We start from the raw sequence: 6,000 nt of genomic DNA on the forward strand, positions 1-6,000 counted from the left end.
AAATGCTTTAATTGATGCAAAGATTTGGATGAAGGAGTAACTTCACTTAATGGGTTTACTATTACAACAGTCTTTACAAAATCCTTTTGCAAAATTTTCAGGTAATATGTGGGTGGGAGATGGTTATTTGAGTTTCAACATTGATGCATATTTCATTTAATTATTAGTCACATATATCAATTGCCTCAATAAATAATCAGTCCTAATCATATACAACATACTACTGTTAATGTGTTCTGTCAAAAATATCACTGATGTATATCTAGTAATGATCCTTGCATGAGTAGCAACCCAGACATTTAATGTCTTATAGGGAATAATATTTCCATTTGGTACTACTACAGGAGAAAATCCCCTGGAAAAGGAGACAGGAAATCAAAATATCAGTTGATATTATTGATGTGATACTAGATGCAGGATATATTGAATCTCTCCACCTCTCTGTACTCATGTTAGTTAATTAGATGGATAATAATACTCATCTTCACAACATATGAGATACATAAAGAGTGTTTGGAACTTATATTCCTCACTGCATCACTTTTCAAACTAATACTTTCATCTTTATGGAAATGGTGCTTTTATTAAGGAAAATAATTGTCAAATTCCAGGTTTCCATGGCCTGGAATTATGTAACTTTGAGAAGTGAATCAGCTCAAGCATAAAGGTTACTTACATACTTCTCTTTCTGCCTTTATGGCTATCTCTGCAGGTTGAAGATAATCAAGTATTGTAGATGCTATTAACGGGGGATTTAGGATCCAAATATCAAGGCTGCTGACAGACAAGAGCTCTTATTTCTTGTCCCCTATTCTTTTAGATATTCCTGAACAAGATGAAACTGCAGTGGGAGTGTACCAAGTACTGGATTTGTGAACAAGTAATTGTTTATTCAGCATTCAGCATAAGTATTTTTGATGTTTCCTCTATGTCAAAAAATGTAGAGGCTCTGAGGAAATAAGATTTTTTCTAAATGGGATGGGTACAAAGAAATGGAGGAAGAGGAGGAGTATGGCACAAAAAATTTTAAGATATATTATGTACATGTACTAACTCCACATGATGAATATGATCATTATGTATTGCAAACATGTATCATTAAATTAAAAAAATAAAATGGAAATGAATGAAACTAACTCATTCCTCTCTAAGTGTGTACTGAACATTTACATTAAGGACAAAAATTAAATGTCCCATTGCAGAAATAGAAAAATAGTAGTTTCAAGTAACAGGATATTTTAGTTGAAAGGTATGAAGATTAATGTTATCATTAATAACAATGCCTAAATTGCATTTTGCCTTTATTTTCTATATGTAACATTTATTAATTAAGTAGAAAGCTTCCATACTAATTGATTCCCTCCTAAAGTCTGTAGCATCAACTACAAATTGACCCAGAGGACCACACTGAGGCTCAGACATACTAGCAACCTCAGAGATAATAGCAATTTCTGTTCCATGTCACAGAAATATTACAGAACAAGAGATTAACATTTAAATCATCAGTTCCCATCTTCTTAATTGTTTCACTACCATCAGAATCCTCTAATCAGATATCCAGGGGTTTAAATTGCAGGTACATGTAAGGAGCATCTTTAAACTCTGCCAAATTCCTGAGCGGGGATGAAATTCACTCCTGGCTGTGTGTCTCCTTCTGAGATTGAGTGGGACGATTACTGAAATGAAGGATGTGGAGAGCTCCGAGGTCATTCTGGAGAGGAGAAGAGAGAGATTTGTGCTTCATTCTGTGCCTCCTCTTTCTAGATCCTTGCCTGTGACCTATATCTGTCCTTCCTATACTGGCTGCAGAGGGTGCCACCCACTGCTGTGCCTTTTCATCTAATAGAAACCTTCAAAGGAGAGAGCACGGTGAACAAGAATTCATTTTCTAGGGTGACAGAGAAGTGTCCTGTGTTACTCAATTGTTCAGGGAACACCATGTCAAGATTCTCCTGACATGATGCTCCGTGTCTGTATTCAGAATGACCAGATCAAGCTTCATTCTTTTGTCTTTGCTTTTTGCCTCTGTCTTTGCTTTTTAACTCTATCTTTTGCTTTTTGCCTCTGTCTTTGCTTTGTTCTCATGTCTTTATTGTTTAGAATTTTGGAATCTCAGGTGCACAATTTAATTGCCTTAAAATTGCCTTACATCAACTGGCCTAACAACCCAGTAACAGTTACATAAAAATGCTCACCTCCTTTTATAATAGACACTTAAGAGTTGAGACAGTCTGTGCCTATGTGATTGAATGAAATTCCCTATAGCGAACACATCGCTCAGACCCTGGCATTCAGGAATCACTCAAATATGGTTCATGGCATTATAATTACTGTCATGATCTTTCACCTTCTCCACTGCTTCCTCCCCTTTCTCCTTTTCCTCCTTCACCCCATAATCTTCTTGAAATGCTCAAGTAACACTGTGGAGAAATTAATTTTATACTTTTGCTGGCAAGATGTTTATAGCATGTACAAGTTTCTGAGGAAAGCAAAACTCAGACTGAGTTGCCTGGGACCTCAAAAACAATCTGCACCATAAACTTCATACACCGCATAGCTGAAGTTTTGTTTGTTGGGATCCTCCCATCTATCTACAAAAAGTGTCTTGTGAGTCTGGATGATGAGAAAACAATGTATCTAATGTCCTCTTCTCTATCACAGACCTACATCAGCACTTCCTTCTTTAAGCTGTTCCTCTGCTGGGTCATGACCACAGAATGTGAATCAAATGCAACTTCCCTGTCTCCTGTCTAGTGACGGCTCTGGCTGCTTCCTTGGGCTTGCTAGAAATGCAGTGTCAAAACCAGCTTCCTACTCCAGATAATCATGGGGAGAAAAGATACAGGTGCTACTCCCACTGGATTGGAGCCATCAAACTAACGGACTGGAGCCACAAACTGATAGTTTTATGTTATATGACTTTGAAGGCCTAATGCACTGAGCTCATAATTAGCTAAATTGGTCCATCTTATCCAAATTTCTAAGAATTTTTTTGAATATTAATAGAGAAAAAGAGAAAATAAATGTCCAAAGTCTGAGGCTCTTCTTTTATTCAAAAGAAACCTTGGGATAATATTGAATTTTTATTTTTTTATTTTCATCTATTTATTTACTGGTACATTTTAGGTATACAATACATTTACATTTATCATTGAGTGTTTGTACCCAAACATGATGTATCTTAGTTCTTATTTTTCCCCCATTAACTATGCGCCCTTCACCCCAAACCCTTCCTTATTTACAAAGACTTTGTTTCTGTTTTTTTCTTTCTCATAATTTTTCCTTTCCTTTCTTCCCTTTCCCCTTCCCTTTCCGCCATCCTTACCCCTTTGGTCCTTTTCCTATTTCAAATTATCAATTATTCGTTGTAATCATTTTCATCCTAATTTACAGTTTCTGTCAGTTTCTCACACTAGAGAAACTATTCGGTATTTACATGTGTGTCCTATTTATTTCACTTAAGAGTATGGCCTCAGTATGCATCCATTTAGCTATAAATGACTCTAGTTTCTCATTCTTTATGGCTGAGTAGTACTCCATTTTATAAAAAACCACATCTTCTTTATCCAGTTTCCAGTTGATGGGCCAAACCTTAGCTATTACAAACTGTGCCACTATAAACATAGGTGCACATATATCGCTGTGGTATGATCCTTTTAATTCTTTGGGGAAGATACCCAGTAGGGGATTAGCTAGGTCAAATGGGACCTCTAATCTTAGTTCTTTGAGGTATTTCCATACTGATTCCCACAGTGGTTGCACCAGTCTGCACCCCCACCAACAATGGAGAAGGGTTCCTTTCTCTCCACATCCCCGCCAACATTTGTTATTGGTTGATTTCTTGAGAACAGCCATTCTTTGTGGGGTCATTATTTTTTATCTTTTAAAAATCCAGCTATCTACTTCCCTTGTTGGTAACTATAAAATGTATTTTTAAATATCATTTACAACATTTTATGTGCAATATTTACTCATATCAATTACATAAAACCAGTCATATATCAGTAACATCCATTGTCAAAAATATTTAATTTTCCCAACTGGTAAAATTTTCAACTATCTTCAAACTTCATAATTTTCTTTTTACCAGCCCTAGCAATTAGCATTCTACTGAGAAAGTGATGAGAAATTAAAGTTTGTAATCTGTGAAGTTGGTTGACAATGAAAATTACAGAAAAAATAATCTGTTGTCATAGTAAAATTAGGTCAACATTTTTAAGGAAAAATGGAGAATAAGTCACACTTTCTTTTGTTAAGAAAAAAATCTTTCTCATTAGAGGACATTAAGAAGAGTCAAATGTACCTTTTAAAATTCCAGGACAATGGTACAAATTTCCTCTACTTTGAGTGTTTAAATAGTAAGAACTAGGATAGTATTACCACAACATTAAATCAAGGCTAATGGTTCATAAGCACAATGAAACATTCCTATGTGCAGTTATTTTCTAGGAGTTTCTTTCTCTGTGATTTTCTGATTTCTTTTTTTTTAAACTTATGGTAAATTTTTGTCTTTTAAAAATTATCAAACATATAACCTCATTCTTGACTTTGTTGGACTTTGAATTTTTATAAATAAGGTTCAGTTAAGTACATAATCAGTGTCATCACTGACCAGAAATATGGAATTGATTTATATTGTACTTGCCAACAATTTAAAAATAATGAAAGATGGATATATACTTTGATTTTCTTCACTTTTATACAAGACTACTTGTGTTAGACATAAAAATCTCAGTAAAAACTTGGTATGAAAGATATTTTTGTTTTAACCTTTTTTCTTCTGTATGTTGTAGAGAATTGATAATACTGTTTCATTTTTTACTTGACAATCAATCCTTGCACTTAAAGTTAGGCACTTCAGCCCCAGGGAAGACCCCAAAGCTCAGTTGTGAGTCTGTCCTTTATATGCCCAATTAATAGGTTTACATATTGATCTTTCTTGAGAAACACTAGTTTATTTCAGCCACTTGAAGGAAATTGCTTTTATTATTTTGTCAACTCACACCATGATGTTATTAGGAACAGCTAGTAAATGTTACCCAATATTTCTTTTTTATATTCTATGAAATAATAAACATTTGACAGTTATATAACTTAACAAAAACCACAGAGATTAAATGGAATGAGCAAAGTAAAACACAAATCTCAGAGCCTGGTCTTTAGGAAGCTCTCCATAATGCCTCATGACATTATAATTACTTTCAGAGGTCTATTTCCTTATCTCCAACTTTGCATTGCTTCATTTTGCTCTAGAAACCATCTGAAGGTACAACTTCTATGGACACGGCTGAAATGCCTGCTGGAAGTAGAACCAGGAAATGAGAACTAAGTTTGAATTAGATTTTTTTGAAGCTGAACAAAAATCAGACCATATAAACTATAAAGCCTCAGAATTGAAATTTTGCAAATCAGTATCCAACAGTCTGGATACTCAAACTGTCATATTTGACCTCATGATGAAGAAACAAAGTTTCTGGTGATCCTTTTCCTGTCCTTTATCTTCATCAACCTGAAGGTCTGGAGGAACCAGCTAATTATTGACTGGTCCATGACCTTGGAGGTTCAGTGGTCAGAGGCACAGATTATGGGCATCATGTGAACCAAGGAAAATTTTATTTGTTTTTTAAGGGATATTTTTACTTTTGTTTCATTTTTACTTTTATTGATACATTTTTCTTTTTTTTTTTTTGGTAACGGGGATTGAACTCAAGACATCGCACTTGCAAGGCAGGGGGCAGAACCATGGAGCTAAATCCCCAACCCTATTTTTTTATTGATACATTTTTGTAGTACACAATGATTACAGCCATCATTCAGAGTTGGTACATGTACATGACATTTTTAAATTATTTTTTTACCTCTTCCCTTCTTTTCCCTCGGGTTCCTTGCATGTCTTGGACCCCTTCATATTTATACAATTTTCATATGCATTTGTAGTACATGATGTTTACATTACTTGTAGGGACTTGGTGCATATACACAGCTCTTCATAAACCCCAC

Source organism: Heterocephalus glaber, unplaced genomic scaffold (assembly GCF_053883595.1).
Source record: "Heterocephalus glaber isolate CG9 unplaced genomic scaffold, H.glaber_assembly_v1.0 deba00001733, whole genome shotgun sequence".
Lineage (NCBI taxonomy): Eukaryota > Metazoa > Chordata > Mammalia > Rodentia > Bathyergidae > Heterocephalus > Heterocephalus glaber.